Source organism: Zonotrichia leucophrys, chromosome 14 (genome assembly GCF_028769735.1).
Source record: "Zonotrichia leucophrys gambelii isolate GWCS_2022_RI chromosome 14, RI_Zleu_2.0, whole genome shotgun sequence".
Taxonomy (NCBI): Eukaryota; Metazoa; Chordata; class Aves; order Passeriformes; family Passerellidae; genus Zonotrichia; species Zonotrichia leucophrys.
The window spans coordinates 11,816,676-11,832,921 of record NC_088184.1 but is presented as its reverse complement, the minus strand read 5'-3'; the positions used below and the strand labels follow the sequence as shown (position 1 = coordinate 11,832,921).

The window sequence follows — 16,246 nt, the reverse complement described above, 5'->3', positions numbered from 1 at the left end:
CTCCTGCTCTGACCCCTCCTGACCCAGCTGCTGTTTGTTCTCAGTCTTTGATATAATTTTGTGTGTGTGTGGTGTGTCTGTAAACACATCTGTTACAGATTTCAGTTTTTTATCAAGTTGCTTTTGCCAAAGCGCCAGATTTGCAGTCTTCATTTTTTCCAGTATTGTTGGTGATATTTGGGATTCTCTCTTCTTTCCTGGCTTTATGGAGATTTAAGTTACTTTCTATGGAAACTCATTAGGTCTAATTTGTGTAAGCACTCATTGTATACAGGCTTTGATCTTCATTTTTCCAGTCCTAGGATTTTGCTTAATGATGAGCTGGAAAGACTGTAAATAAATCTATTTGTGTATATTGTTCATTACCTTGTGAAAGGTGTGTCAATAAGGTCTAAAGAATGGTAAATTTTCAGCTGTTTCACTGACAGCCCTCACCCTCCAGTTTACCCTAAATTTAAACATAATGTTTCTGGGGTTTGTGAAGAAGAACTTCAATGTGATAAATGATTATAAGACGGAAGGAATATTGAATGATTACCAAAACTCAGAGCATTGTTTTGCATGTCTGCTTTCTGCCAGAGTGAAATAATTAGCCCAGGAACTGTATGATAAACTTGTAGTGACTCAACACAGCCATCTGATAATTTAAAAATGTTATTAAGAGATGACTTCAGAGGAATTGCTTAAAGCCTTGTGGAGTCTAATGACTTGTTCAGTGCCTTGTGCAGTCACTTGAGTTGCTGCCTCACCTCTGGTGTGCTGCCATCCTATGGGATGGCCATGGTGATCCTATCCCTGTGGGGCTGGCACTCACTTCAGGGCTGTGGCCTCAGTTTTTATTATTCCATGTCATAATTTCACTCCTTGCTACTTGTCAAGCCTTCCCTGGCAGGAAAGATCTGCTCCTAAGGTATATTAAAAAAACTAAACTTACCCAAATTCACAATTTTTTGAAACAATCTCAAAAACTGGTATTGTCAGCTGTAAGTTCTCTTTTTTTGTAGCATTCTCCTGGCATTATTTCCCATTTTCAAGGCACCTTTAGACAAGTACAGAAGGGACTGTTGTGATTGATTTGGACTGTGGGCTGCTGCTCCTTTCTCCTACCCCCAGGTCCAATGTGATCCAGGGCTGTATTATCACATTCTTGATTGTCTGCATCCTTTGTGCTAGTGCTACCTGATGGAAAGAATAAAAGAGTTTGTTAGGGAAAACTCCAACTTTTTACTTGCCAAACTCAATCCAGCCTTGGGCTGGATTTTGGGTAAAATAATTTGGAAACAGGAAACTGTGTGCTGGGTTTTTTCCCCTCTCTCTGAGATGCTTCTGCTGAGGTTTGTAGAAGGGCAATCTAACAATAGTCAGCTCTGTAGGAGGTGAATTTGTGTTATGCCATCTATATTTTAGTAGAGAAGGACAGGATTGAATAGTCATACAACTAAAATGCATCTTAGAAAGATCCATTAGTTAGGAATGGCCTCTGGAGCACACAGCATCTGCCATGGAGACTTTGGTAGGAGCCAGTGAAGAGCTGCAGCTTCTCACCCATTTATTTTCATGTGGAAATGCAGTGATTTGGAAACATCTGATTCCTTTTACCTGGAAAATTGACAATTTCCACCAGCATCCCAACCCCTCTGGATGTGCTGCAATCCCTTCCTGATGCTTCCCACTTGAAATGCAGTCCTCCAGGACAAGAATTTCTTAGCAGTAAATGAATTTTCTAATGAGCTTTCCTTCCAAAACAGCGAGGAGATGCCAAGTGACACGTTGGGAAGTGCCAAGCAGGAGGGAAATGGCTCTTGTGTGCTGACTGTCATAAACAGGATGTGGTTTGTTTACAGTCCTCACTTGCTCTCTCCAGTTCCCTGTCAGGGCTGTGCACGAATGAGCCTCCCTGCAATGGCCTGGAGAAATCCAAGGTTTCTGAGCCAATATCAAATATTGTGTCAGAGGAGGAAGTGGCTCCAGGCAAAGGAGCAAACAAAATTAAGCATTGTATCCTGGATTCTTCTGTGCTTTTCTGGGGCATTTATCATTCTGGCTGTGCAGCTGGGTTGCAGTTGACTGCAGAGCAGAGGGAATTTAATAAAGTGGGAGGGTAACTGTTGGGTGACTAATTTTAAGGGAGATGTGTTGAAAAGCCTTTGTAGTGGGATGGTTTTGGAGTGGTGACAAGTGTTTGTTAAGACATACATTAAAGAAAACAGCAGTTGGAAGGGATCTATGGTGATCATCTAGTCAAACCTCCAAGAAAACAACTTCAGGTTTTTTCTCCTATTACCCCCAAAAATCCACATAAAACCCTTGGCATTGGTTGGAGCTCTTGGCACAGTGCTGAGGGTGCAGCATTGTCAGAGCTTTGTGAGGAAAACCCAAGGACCTGGGGTCTTGCTTTTGCCATTAAACCTTGCTGAGCTCGTGTGCCATAAAATGCTCTGTTACAGGAACGTGGTGCTGATCCACTGTGGTGTAAGTGAAACTTTCCTTGGAGTGACAGCAAACACACCAAGGTCCCATGGCTGTGGGGAGTGGCACGTGCTGCTCCTGGAGGAAAGGCACTGTGAACAATCTAATTAGGCCAAGTTTCATTCTCTGAGGCTTCACTGCCAATAAAAGCTCCTCGCTTAGAAAAATGAAATTGAGCTATAGCCCAGAGTGATGTGATTTGCATTAGAGCAGATTGTGAACATAAGGTAAATTTTTAAGTATCAAAGTAATTTAGAAGCTGAAGTTTTACAGAAATTCTGTGATGCTTAAACAGTTTGTGATTCTCTCTCATAGTTTTCTAAGCAAAGGCTCTGGGAGTTGACATTCTCTGTTTTCCTACATACATGGATCTCTTCCTGTATATACTCTTATACAACATGAATAATTCAGTGCTTGTAAACAGACAGGGAGACGTGTTGAGCTGGAAAGTCAGGGGTTTCTTTGTTGATAGTTGTGTATTTTAGTTGTTGTGTAAAGAAGGCAAATAAAAGAAGTGAAGTAGCACTGTTTACATCACCCCAGCAGTGTTTGTGCTCGTCTTTATCTGCTCCTCTCAAGTATTTTGTTGCACTTAAAAATCAGTTCCTTGATTCCTCGGCACTAATTTACCAGCTCAGGTTTATCTGTAGGGACATGTAGGCTGCCTTTTCTTTTTTGGGGCTGCAGAGACCACCAACATTCCCTACAAGCAGCTTGGGTTTTCAGGCAGCCAGCCTGCTGCTGCTCTGGCAGAGCATTTTGGTGATGCCTCAGTATGCTGAGTTTTCCATTTGCCACCCAGGACACTGACAACTGAAAAGGCTAATTGGGATAAGGTGCAGGGAGGAAGAGAAAATCTCAGAACTCAGACAATAAACAGAATTAATTTGATTGGTACATGAACTGTGTTGTGGAGAGAGGCTGTTCATGTACCTTCTCTCATGTTGAATCAAAGGACAACTTGCTGTCAGAAGAGGAAGAAATAATTTGTTCTGAGTTTAAATAAACTCCCAGTGGCTGCTGGCTTGTCTGTAAGGGTCTATGCAGGATTTAGTGCTGTGGCCTGACTGGCTGTGCTCTGTCTGACCGAGGAAATGAGAACTGATGACTGCAAGCTGCCATCCATTGGCGTGGATGTCTTTTTGGTTTTAAGTTACTGCTCATTATTGGGGAAAAGAGGGTGAGAGTCACTGCTTGTATAGTTTGCAGAATTAAAAATCAAATGTCTTTTACAAACTGAGAGTACAATGCAGGATGGATGAATATTTCAGGAAGCAAAGTCCTGACAGTATTAACAGAGACTGAGCATTTCTAATATCAACTGAAAGGGGCACTCTAGCAAGCCAGCAACTCCTAAGCTTACAAGCACAAATAGGTGTTATGTTTAACCTTGTAATCTTTGAGTTTGAAATATTTGTTTTTACCTTGTTATTGTGCTTTCCTCTCCTGATCTGGAGGAAAAAAAGGTGGTTTGGTAAGAGAAGAGTTACTACAAAATAATATCCTAGAGAAGTGAACCCATCAGCCCAGCATGGAGCAATCCTTCTTTACACAAATAGCATTTAGCTGCAAGAAATACAGAGTTCATCTCTTTGTACAGAAGATATATGTGTTTGCAATCTGCAGAGGGGAATATGAATCCAGCTGTTTGTATTATGATTATTATTTCTTTTTGATTATAGGCTGTTTGTGCCTAAGGAGAACAGCCAAGCTGAGGAATGGGTGTGCATTGTGCTGGCAAATCCAGTTTGGTGCTTTGTCCCAGGCGAAAGGAGGGCGACAGAAATGCTGATGGAAAAAAAGGAAAAAAAAAAAACTTAAAGGAATGAGAACTGTTTTCTTAACAGCATCCATAAAGCTGGGACTCGATGGTGTGTTCTTGAAATATCTTTTTCCAGCACGCAAAAATTGTCAAGGGTTTCCTGTTATTTAATTTTTAAGATGCTGTATTTATAGTGTGCAAGGTATAAAAACCCTCACTGATCAGAGGGTGTTGGGAGATTTGGGAACTCTGGTGTCACCAATATATTCTGTAAATAAGTCTCATTGACTTATTAATAAACCAAATGTGGGAGAATGTGGGAGGTGTCTCTGAAATAAAATGCTGTGTTCTGCAGCTCCTCAGAGCCAGCATGGCAGCCTGCTCCTGTCTCACTTTCCCCACAGGGCTGCTTTGGATGCAGGCAGTGAGCTGCAGGAATTGCTGCAGATGTGGCATCTTCTTTCCAGCCTTCCTTCCCAGCAGCTTGTGGTTTGTTCCTGGAATGTGTTTTGGTTCTGTGAGGTGAAGGTGGAGCAGGCTGTGCAGGAAAGGGGCACACCCAGGGAGGATCTGCTGCTGTCAGGAGAGCTCCTCCAGCCCAAGCTCCATCACAGGAGACATGGGGTGATGTAGGATTTGTCTGGGCAGATTTAATGTCTCCCAAGGGGCTGCTAGCACAGGGATGGGGGGAATGTGGAGGTACAAACTTCCATGAGCTAGTTGCAATTCCCAGGAATATATGCTCTGAAAAAGTGCATTTCACACAAGTGTCAAAGTACATGACTTTATTCACCACTGGCAGTGGAGAGCAGTGGATGCAGCTCTCCTCCCCACTGGCTGGGTTGTGATTTGTGTCTCACAAGGATTAACCAGTCTCTGCCCCATCTTGGTTTAAAATGAAATTATTTCTGCTCTGAGGTGATGAAAATTTTAACGTTGTCAGAGATGGAGCATCATCACATCACACCTTGGGAGCATCAGAGATCCTGTGGCCTTGGATGAAAAGGGAATGTTCTGGAAGGCCTCACAGACAGCACTGCAAAGGTTTTGGCATTGGTGAAGGACTCAAAGCTTTTGAGAAAAATACCCCACAGCAGTGCTTACTCCATCATGTGGTTCAGGCACAAGACTTGGCTCAAGGTTGCTGCGAGTCCAGAGAACACTGGGGTGATCCCTGTGAGGAGATGTCACCTGTAGACTGGTTCTCCCCAAATACCTCAACACTAGACAGCAAAAGTGGCTTCTGGAAATTAATATTTTATCTCTAAAATAGAAATGAGGGTATTCCTTCATGGCACTCCAGCTGTTGAGTTGCCTGGAAAATGGCCAGGCAGAAAGTCAGTGGCTGGTGTAACAGCTGGGTTAAGATGTGTGCAATTTTTTATATTGTGAGAATGTATCTATTGAAGCTTGTCAGATTTTCTGTTTCTACAGCATTTCCAGTTTGGGTTTTATTTGTTAATGTTCTGTTAGATTGTGTTTTTGCATGGTTCTACACTGATAGGTTGGGATATTTTTTTTTAGTGTTGTATTTTCACTTTTGAGAAAATAAACACTAGTTTTGTGGAACTGTCTTTGATACATTTTTCATGATGGCTTAATAATAGAACTACCATGAAAGCCTGCTTCCCAACAATGTACTGTGATTTCCATATGAGGAGGGGGGGAATCCCAAACATTTTGATGTTCCATTAAAATTTAAAGAAATATTATATTCAGTTCTCTGTGGCATTTCTAAAAAAGATTCCTTAATTTTTTCCTGGTGTAGTACAGATGGCATTAAAAAAAAAAAAAAGCTTTATAAACCACCAGCCTGCTGCTTGTCTCAGCAGGAACTGCACAAGACACCAGGGGAGGCCTGACCCTGCATTCCCAAGGGATTATCATGTGGATGCACTCTGTACATTGTCTTTTCACCAGTGTTTCCCATTTCCTGGAATAATATTTCTCCTTCCAGCAGCTGGCGTTTTGCAGTTTTCTGTACCTGTCATGGAAATGAAAGGCCTGGCAAGGACCTCTTGCATTCCAGTCCAGACCCTAGGTCTATAGGGATCATTCCATATCCTTTTAATTGATTTATTGAGGTTTTGAACGCTGCATTTCATGCTCTGATTTGTAGTTGAGGGAAAGACCAATATGGCTGTGTCACAATCAATGACATATTTAACTTTTGATATATCCCCAAGTGACTCCAGGTACATTTTTCCAGAGCAGAACAGTTGGTCTATTGTTGATTTAATTTGGTTACCTACAATGAAAGCTTCAGTAAAATATTTAGAAGTTATAAACACAGAATTGTAGCCAAGAACTGACTTAGAAAGCAGCTCCTGCCAGTTCCTTGAATTTTTATCCTAGGAAGTATTAACACAAATTCTGTTTAGTTGTAGAATTTTCTCTCAGTTCTGCTACTTATGATTTACTTCAATGTCATCTCCTGCCAACTTCTGCTAAAAATAACTGATGCCAAAATACTTGGCTTTATAACGTAATGATGCCTTAGTTTCTTCTTTTTCTTTTTTTTTTCCTGCTTCTCATATTTTCTGGTGCTGTACCTGAAACTGAGCTGAATTTTGGATGTTACTGGAAATTTTAAAAATACTTGTTCCAGCTCCTGTCCTGTGTAAGTGGCTGCAGTGGGATTGCTTTAATAGCAGTGGTTGGAAATTACTGAGATGTGTTCTCTGTTTGCTTTCAGTCCACCTGACTTGCCCCATATATTTTCTGCTGCCTATTCAATACCCAGCTCCACCTCCTGATGTTGTTGGAAAATTGATTGCTCACACAGGTGGTATTCTAGTTTATCTTCCTCAGAGACAAGGAGAGTTCTCTGTGCCTTGATAAACAAGCATTTTTCTCATCTCTGGTAAAATTATCATTTTATGCACAACTGTTTGTTTTCTCCTGTCTCTGCATGTTTTCACTGTTTTCTGAAGATAACTGTTGATCTTTTTCCCTTCTTTCACTGCACTCACTGGTGTTCCCAGAGCATTTCCATTTGCTCTGTGTTAAGCAAGCTTTCAGGTACTGCTGTTCCTTACCTGCCTCCCTCTCTTCATTGATTTATGGTTCCAGTTTAGCATGTTTGATTTTTCAGAAAAGCAGACTGGTTTGGAGCCTTCCCAGCTGTATGTTAGGAACTTTTTGTGCACTTATATTTACATTATCCTGAATCCCAGACAAGCTGACTTTTAAGAGTCAGAAATTTAAAGAGCAAGTTCAGAATTCTTATTTGAAGCCCATATTTGCATGACTTGTCTGTCTATTTTCTGTGCATACCTGTGTATTCCCTTGCTTAAGTTTTATAGCAAGTTCATTAATATTTCAGCAGATGAGCTGCCTAGCTTTTGATTTTCACAGGAATCAGCTTTCTTCAAAATGGATGGTTCTCTTGGCACTTGGGACCTGTATGTGGCATTTTGGATGTTTAACTGATGCTTTTTTCTTCTTGATGAGCTTCCAGACAAGGGCAGGAGTGAATTGCAGACCATATGAACTATTTCAGTGCTGTTTGAACCATTGCAGCTTTTTCCCTGGGTTTGATGGAGGTTTGTGATTGTCGCTGGCTGTGCCACATTCCCTCACCTGATGGGAAGTTACAAGGTGTGGGTCACTCCATCTCCTGAACCTCAGAGAAAGAAAACATAATTCTTATCATTTGTTGTGCCTGTGTTTGTGCCAAAGTAGAGGGCAGCATGGAGATTGTTTACCCAGAGTGATGGTGTTTTGTTTCCTTGGCTTGTCAGGGCCTATCATTGTGTGTGTGTTGGGATTGTCAGGTGACAGCCATGAGATTCAGTGCCAGTGTGTGCAGAGTTGAGTGCTTGGCAGATTCAGTTTTAGATATATAGAATAATATAGTGTAATGAAGTAATTAATCAGCCCGCTGATATCCATGGAGTTGGATGCATCATCATTCTCTCTCCCTCACCAATGCTGGAGTCACCTTTGATTTGCTGTGCTGTGTCCCTTCACTGATGTGTGATGAGCTATTTGGGCTTTTGCTAAGAGAGCTGGATGTGGTTTAACAGGATAAATCACAGAATGGTTTGGGCTGGAGGGGAGCTTAAAGATCCTCTTGTTGCACCCCCTGCCCTGGGCAGCAGCGCCTTCCACTGGACCAGCTCCAAGCCTGTCCAGCCTGGGATGAGCACTCCCTGGTAAACAGCACAGTCACAGAAGGTAATAAAGTATGCAATTGGCATTGAGGATCATTTCAAGCTTATGGCAGCTGTTATTTGAATGAAGACAGTGATGTAAGATGAGGTCTTGCTTTTTCTGAGGTCTGAGATTTGCAATAATCATTTTCATGACATTATGCTGCCGGTTTTCTTACAGCTATGGTTTTATTTCATAGCATATGCTGACTTTGATTATGTGTGTGAGAGAAAACCACATGTTTTTAGGTGACCTGGGTGACTTTGATATGAAGATATTTAATTATGGAAAATAACTTTTGCAACAGCAGGTGGCTTTAAAACTGCTCATATTCAAACTGTACTGTATGGTCATAAATGCAATATTGTAGTAAAAACACAGATCAGATTTTGGACTTGTTTCCAAGCCCAGAGGGTCTTATGTTGTTTATAAGTTTTGAATACTGAACATAATGGTATTGCTGGAGATAATTTCTAGCTCCCAAGTTACAGTAGCATGGAATAAACAGACTTTTATTACTGGCAATCAGTGAGTACATTTTGGTTTGTATTAAATCTGGCTTCATTGAAGATAAACTTGAATTTTTTCCTTGATCAGCTTCTCCTGCTTTTATGCTTTTTCTTTGTACATCAGTAGAGAAAGGAAGAGAGGTTGCGGGCTCCTCATCCCTGGAAATGTTTAAGGCCAGGCTGGACAGGGCTTGGAGCAACCTGGGATAGTGGAAGGTGGCCATGGACAGGAAGGAGATGATCTTTAAGCCCAAACCATTCTGTGACTCCATGATCAGTGATGGGTGACACTCTCCAGGCCTGAGTCCAGAGAAAAGCTTTGCCATATCTGTGTTTGGGTTTCCACTGCACAAGATGATGGAGCCTGAATGCCTGAGGTGTCCCTCTCCTCTGGGAAAAGTGCTTCCAGTATTTCAAATACTGAACAGACCTTTTAGCAGCTCTTATCAGAATGACCAAACAAACATTTTCATGAACAATGAAACAGCTTTAATTTCCTGTGGGTTTCTCTGTCTTGGTTAATTAGCTTTCTCTAAACTGAATTGGGCTTAATTTTTCTGTTGATTCTTCATTAGCCTGAAAAACAACCATCCTTTTCTCCCCGTTGCTCTTTTCCTACAGAGTATTTTGGAAAGCAGAATGTGTGCTGCTCTATTCAACACCACCAATTAGATCAGGGACTAGAGAAATTAAGGGTGAATTTGTGAATTCCAAATTGTCTCCTCACCAGCTGCTTATTTTCACAAAACTTGTAGGAAGAGAGTTATCCTTGAGATGTCTACTCTGCATCCTAGGGAGATGACTTTTGAAAATAGGTGTTGTAGGGGAGAAAAAGATACAGTGAATGTCTAACCTTGATTTTCAGTAATAATGATTAAAAAATCCTAAAAGTATGCATTTTGCACTGAGAAGTATTTAGTTTTTTTTTTTAAATGAGAGTAACATGGAACTCTTTGCATAAAAATAGTTCGTACATACTCTTTGCATACAAAGAGTACATAGACACTCTTTGATACAATAGCATTTAATATTCTTTTCCTTTAAGATGATAAAAGCACAGTGTTGTGTGTTAGTGTCTGCTAGGAGGAATTTCCATTGAGATTCCCAAACCCGTGTCATATTTTGATAAAGCAGCATTAACTGCTATTACTCTATTAAGAAGACATAATTATTTCTTATAAATGCTGTCAGTGCTTTTCTTAAAGATTTTCCATCGCACTAATTTTGACCAGAACCTTGACATGATTTTTAAAAAACCAGTTTGTGAATGAATTACTCAGGGTGCATTGGGATATCTCACTCCTGTCACCTGTTATGTGAGAATTAAGAGCCACCACCGAGGTGCTTCTGCTGCTGCTTTGATTGGATGCACCTTTGATTCAGTCATCATTATTATGCATTCTGAATAATAAATCTTAATTCCCTAATTACTCGTTTACCTACCGTTCTAAATTGTCACATATTTACCTGATGCCATGTAATTAGGTAATTACACAATTTATACAATAGATGATGTGTTTTTCATGTTTCATAGTTGGAAAAATACAATAGGAAATTAATTGGGAGATATGTTTCAATATCCAAAGTATTTCCAGCTGTAATCACTTAAGAAAGCTTCCTAATCTTAATAAAGAGATTTATACTTAAGTATTTGTTTGCACACAAGAACCATGAAGTGGGGAGTACAGCACTAACAAACTAAAGTTGAAACTGGAAGTTTGGGCAAATACTTGAGGTCTCCCACTGAGCCTTTTTCTTAATGTTCAATAATATTTGGTTAAGAATTCATATTAAATGACTTACCTGACAACCTATATATTAATTAAAATGGCATATCTTATGCAAATATTCCCTTTATCTGGGAGATGTCAGTATTAAGAGGACCTGTCTGACCAGAAAACTCTACATTAGTTGATTCTCTGAACAATTTAAATATGATGTCCATTAGTTGTGGTTTTAATTAAGGTGGGTTTGTGCCTGCAACTGGGGAAGAGGAGAAAAAAGGATGGAAAATGGTCCTTTGGAAAAGCCTCTTCTGTCTTCCCTTATTTACCTTGACTAGAAGAAGTCCATGCAATTAGTAAGACATTTGTTGCTTTTGTTGTTTGACATCTGAGAAGTGATGCAATTTTTTTGGTTTAAAAGAGAACCTAGAGCAAAACCACCCCAAGATTACTTTGGAAGCCAGGCCTTTCCTGGTAATCAAGTGTTTACAGAAAGATGCTTTGTTCAAACCTTTTCTGGGGCTCTGTATGCTTAAACAAAGGGCTTTTAGACTTAAACACAGCTGTTCATTTGAAAATGAAAAATCAAATTAAGCAGAACCAGCTTTTGAAAGTTAATGTTGTATAGCCACGGAAACAAAGGAAGAAAATACTGTGTTTTACTTTTCACTTAAATAACTTTTTTACCATAAAGTTTGCAGCTCAGAAGTGTGGTTTCAAAGCTGCTCATCTCTTGCTGTATCCTGCAATGGAACATCTGCGTTCATTCTGACGCGGATGAATGACATGAATTCAACTAAAACCGTTCAAGTGCTCTTTTTAACATAATTACACCTTGTTCATTTTGGAGACACAATGCAGGGATGAAATGCCAATTAAGCCTGGTATGTTAATGAGATTGAGACTGAATAGGGGATTAGAGCGGACACAAATCCCAGCGGAATTGATTTGATATAATCCCTCAAGTTTGTGCTGTTTTCAAATGTACAATAACATTTCTATTAAAATTTCCAGGCACAGAATAAAAACAACAACAAAAAAACCTCCAAACATGTTCAGTTTGGGGATAAGGTCAAAGGAGCTGTCATGGGGGCTGAGTTTGGTACTCTTGCTTTTATTGTCTTTGCCTGTGTCAGATTGAAAGAAAACTTTGCAAGTGTTTAATTCTGTGTCAGCACAGAGTTCTCTTGCACATTCATTCCATGTCTGTGTCATGGAGTTCCACATAAAAATATTCCATAAAAATATTATTTTACTACAGATCCCCCAGGCTTCTAATGTCAAGAACTGGGATTAATTCTGTAAATATACATGTGTGTGTACATGTAAATGTATTTACATGCAAAATAAACAGTATATTATCTCCTTATATAATGTAGTGTTTTTAGAAAAAGAACTAGACCAATGAAGTGTAAAACACAAACCAAAACAAGTGGCTGCTTTCCCCTTATAAAGATTGATTCTACCATCTAATGCCATAATTTTTAAATTATGTTTTTGGCATGGTTATCCAAAGCAGTGTGTTGGCAGCAGGGTGGTTTGTGCAGGACAGAGTGGAACTCCACAGCTGGTGAGCAGGAGCAGGAGATAAGGTGTAGATGCCTCTTGCTGTAGTTTCTAGGTTGGTAAGCTGTACCTATGAATGAAGAAATACAACTATATTTAGAAATAGATGGTGTTCTCCTTTTGATCAGCTGCATTAGAAAGAACTCAACATGACCGATGATGTGTAATCCGAATTTTTCGTGGTTGTGTAAGACATAATTCCATTTCCTAGAAAACTCAGTAGTTTATCCCCTAGAACATCTCAAGGGAAATGATTCTGTTTCAGATGGATCTTAGTGCAGATCAATCTGGCTTTAGGAGCACGATCAAACCATCCTGTCAGTTCAGATCAGATTTATGATGAAATGCCATGTCAATACCTGTGATTGATTCTTGAGTTTCTATGAGATGAGAGGAACTCCTGAGCCACAGGTGTGTGGGGACAGGAGGCTTCTTAGCCAAGCTCTGGATCAGAGGCGCTTTGAGCCCATTTAAATCCTAATTAGGACACTGGAGAAGCTCCCCTAAAAGGCTGCACAGGGGTCCTTGGTGTGTGCTGAGGCTCAGGATGAAAAGCCATTGCCTGGTCTTTTCAGTTTGCCAGTGGTGTGTCCAACCCACTGTCTGATTGATTTTGTCTGTCATACAAGTATAAATTTTTTGTCTCTGTGACTGAGGACTTATCACAATGTCAGTTACCCAGGGTAGTTTTATAAAGGGAAGGTTCAGAAACCTAGTAGAAAAGAAAGGAGAAAATTCCTTTCTATTTTTCCTGTACAATTTAATTTGTTCTTGTATTACTCATAGGTGGAAGCCCTTGGGGCTTTTTTATTTGTCCTATATTACAAAATGTATTAAACTCTTGAGTCCTCTTTGTGGCAGGGAGTCCAGTTGTTTAAACAAGTACAATTCTTGTCTTTTTGAGAGTGTTCATAGTTTTTTTAAATAGAATTTTTGAAATGTTAAACTATTATCCTGTCCTGTCACCTTTTGATGAGCTGGCCTCTCAATCAGAACAGCTATATGCAGAAAAATAACTGCTTGAATTAATCAAAAGACTGTCTTTTAGTAGTGGATTGAGGCCCCCAGAGAATGGGTTATCTTCATTAAGTGTGTTTTTCTTTTGGTAGCACCATTTGTCTTCAGCCTGTCTCCACATTTGCCTCAAAGCAACTATTGGGTTAACAGCTAGTGTTAAAATGAATTATTAATATTGCTGGAGATACTGCTGGCTTGCAGGCTGAAGTGTTTGAGAAGAGTCTGCAGCTACAGTGCAGCTTCCTGTGAATGTCAGGGCTGCTTTACACCTACAGCAATTTTCCTGCTCTGTTTCTTAAGCCAAATCCTTGTTTCATCCTTGGTAGTTCTGTCCTCCTCTGTGTTGTGACCAGCTGGATGGCAGCCTGTCCTCTTTCACATGCACCTCTGGAATTCCTGGGCTGGAATATACAGCAATGTACTGAAGTGTGAGCCTGCCCTGGGATTACAAACCACAGCAGTTCCAGGTCTGTGGCACAGGAATCAAATCTACTGATACATTTTTGTGCTCAATCTCCTGGAAAACCCAAGGTCTCCATGGTTTTTATTCACTGCTGTAATTATCAGTATCTGGGATATTGAAAACACTGCTTGTAATGACTTGTCAGCTCTCCATGTAGAACAGAATTGTCTTAAATTTTCTTTGGTTTGTTGAAAAAAAACTCTCTCTGGATATAAAGCCAACTCCCCCTTTCTCAGCTGAGCGTCTATTTTGATATTACCCTCCATAGTAAAAATAACTTCACCAGTCCTGTTCCTAGTAGTTTAAGAAATAGGTGATGAATTAGAGCTGGTTGCTGCTTTGGGGATGGGAAGAAGGGAAGATCCTGTGCTGTGGGTCAGAGCTGCTCCTGCAGAGGCACAGACTTGGTGTGAGACCCCAAATGGAATATGTTGTAGGGGGAGGAATCGTCTCTGTCAAAACCCCATGCACTACTGCAGATTTGCTGGCCTGTGTGTCATTGCCTGGATCTAATTCAAAGCAGGATTAATCATTTACAAGATTCTGGTGTTTTGACTTCATTTCTTACAGATTAGGGTAAGTCTTTTACTGTGTGGGTAGGAAAGCACTGAAGTGTTGCAGCCTGTGCCTTCTGCTGGTGCCTGTGAGTGGGGTAAGGGAGGAGTCCTGGTTCTGGGATGCTGATTCTCTGTAATGCTCCAAAGCTGGGACCTTCCAGCATCCACACCACATTAAAAAGCAAAATAATACCAAACCAACCAAAGAACAAACCCACAAGCAACCAAACAAAAAAACCCCAAACACCCCAGGCCCCCTTAAAAACAAAAAATTATGCTGCTGGTTGCTGTCAGGTGTTGCTGCTTAGAAGCAGCTATGCAGATTTGAGTTCACCTGGTTTCTGAGATCTGGAACTTGTCCTTTATGTTAAATGTATTGGGAATGCTGGAGTTAGATGTATAAGAACAAAGTAATGACATTTTTACCCAGGTATGAAGTCAATTACTGAAACAGTTGGCTTAACAGAATGGATTATAAAATATACAACTGGAGCTTTATTCCTGACATGTATTTAATATAAAGCTTTTTCCAAGACATAAATTATGGCTGAAATGATTCTGAGTGTCACTGTAACTGTTTGGATTGTCCAGTCCTCTGGAATAGCATCTCTCAGTGAGGACTGCAACTTGACTTTGTGTTTGGTTGGCTGCTCACGCCTGGGCCATTCTCCCCAGCCTTGTGTTACTCAGCTTGTGTTACTCCTCTCCTTACTCTGCTCACTTTTCCCATCAGTGTTTTGAGGTAAATCTTGCTGGTTTTTTTACCAGATGAGGAAAATGAATGGTATATTTTGCATGTAGAATCCTTCCAGGATTTGCTTGTTTCTCTCATACATCAAGAATTACCTGCAGAGCTGGAACCTGGCCCTGCTGGGCTGCGTTCAGTCCCTGAGCTCTGGAGTGCTCGGACTCTGTTTTTCGTTTTGGCGTTCTTCCCACGTTCCCTTCAAATGGGGGATGATCCATAAGTGTTCAATACAGCTTTCCTGTAATAGGCCTCAGTGCCTGTAATAACAGATACTGCCTGTCATGCAGTTGGGCAGTGAGACTCTGATCATTACTTATCTGAGCGTGCTGTTTTGCCCCAGGCAGCTGATTAGATAAATTCCTATCTTTATCTTTTCGTTTTCTAGATAGAAGCAGCGTACTCCTTTCCCTGTGATACTTCTCTTGGAAGGTTTTTGCTCTGAAGATTGTCTGTAGTGGTTTCTTAATCTTGTGTGGTATCAGAGCAGGGATCTAGAAGGGATCTGCAATTTCAGTTTAGATGAATCCTGCTGTACCTTCCCCATGTGTATGAGTGAGGTGCTGTCAGTGTTTGCAGTTTATGAGGGAAACAGGAGTGAAATTGAAGTCAGCAGTGCCCTTTGCCTCTTGGCATCTTTTCTTTTGGGCACAGTGGGATTTCTCACTCTCAGAGGCACTGGAAGCCCATTTGGGTAGCAGGTTTCTTTTATTAATAATTTACATCCAACACAATAATTATTTAATTATTATAATTTGCATACAATAATTATTTTACTAATAATTTACAGCTGCTTAAGGAGCCTGTTGTAGGCATGAGCTTTGCTGGAATTACAACTGGTTTTACCCATGACTTGTCTCAATTTGTTCTGTCTGGGGAGGATTAGTTGCCTTCAGTTCAGCAGAATAACTCCAGGAGGCAGCTGAGGTGCAAAACCACGTGGATGTGCAGATTTCTGAAAATCAGGTGTTCTGAAAGAACTAAATAACTGCAGCAGGGCAAATGATGTTCCACAGTGAGTGGAATATTTGGTGCTAACTTCTGCTCTGGTTGGAGCAGTACAAGGATGTGGGATACGTTCATCCCCCAGTGGTGTTATCTTGCTGCAGTCTGGTTGTGTGGCATCACAGCACCAACCTGCTCGTAAATGTATAATTTAACATTCTGAGGCAGTAAGCTAAGAACAAAATGCAGTTTTTAAAGTTCCCTCATCTTACAAATAAAGCTATACTTGGCAAAATAAAAAGGTAAAGTTTCTGCCTAGCTCAAGAAAATTAAA

General features: G+C 40.5%; 1 protein-coding gene across 11 annotated transcripts in view; it reads left to right on the top strand.

The window, feature by feature from the left end:
* The window catches only part of MAD1L1 (mitotic arrest deficient 1 like 1), a 346,130-nt gene that overhangs the window by 59,023 nt on the left and 270,861 nt on the right, over nt 1–16,246 (top strand). The gene's annotated exons all lie outside the window — the stretch shown is intronic.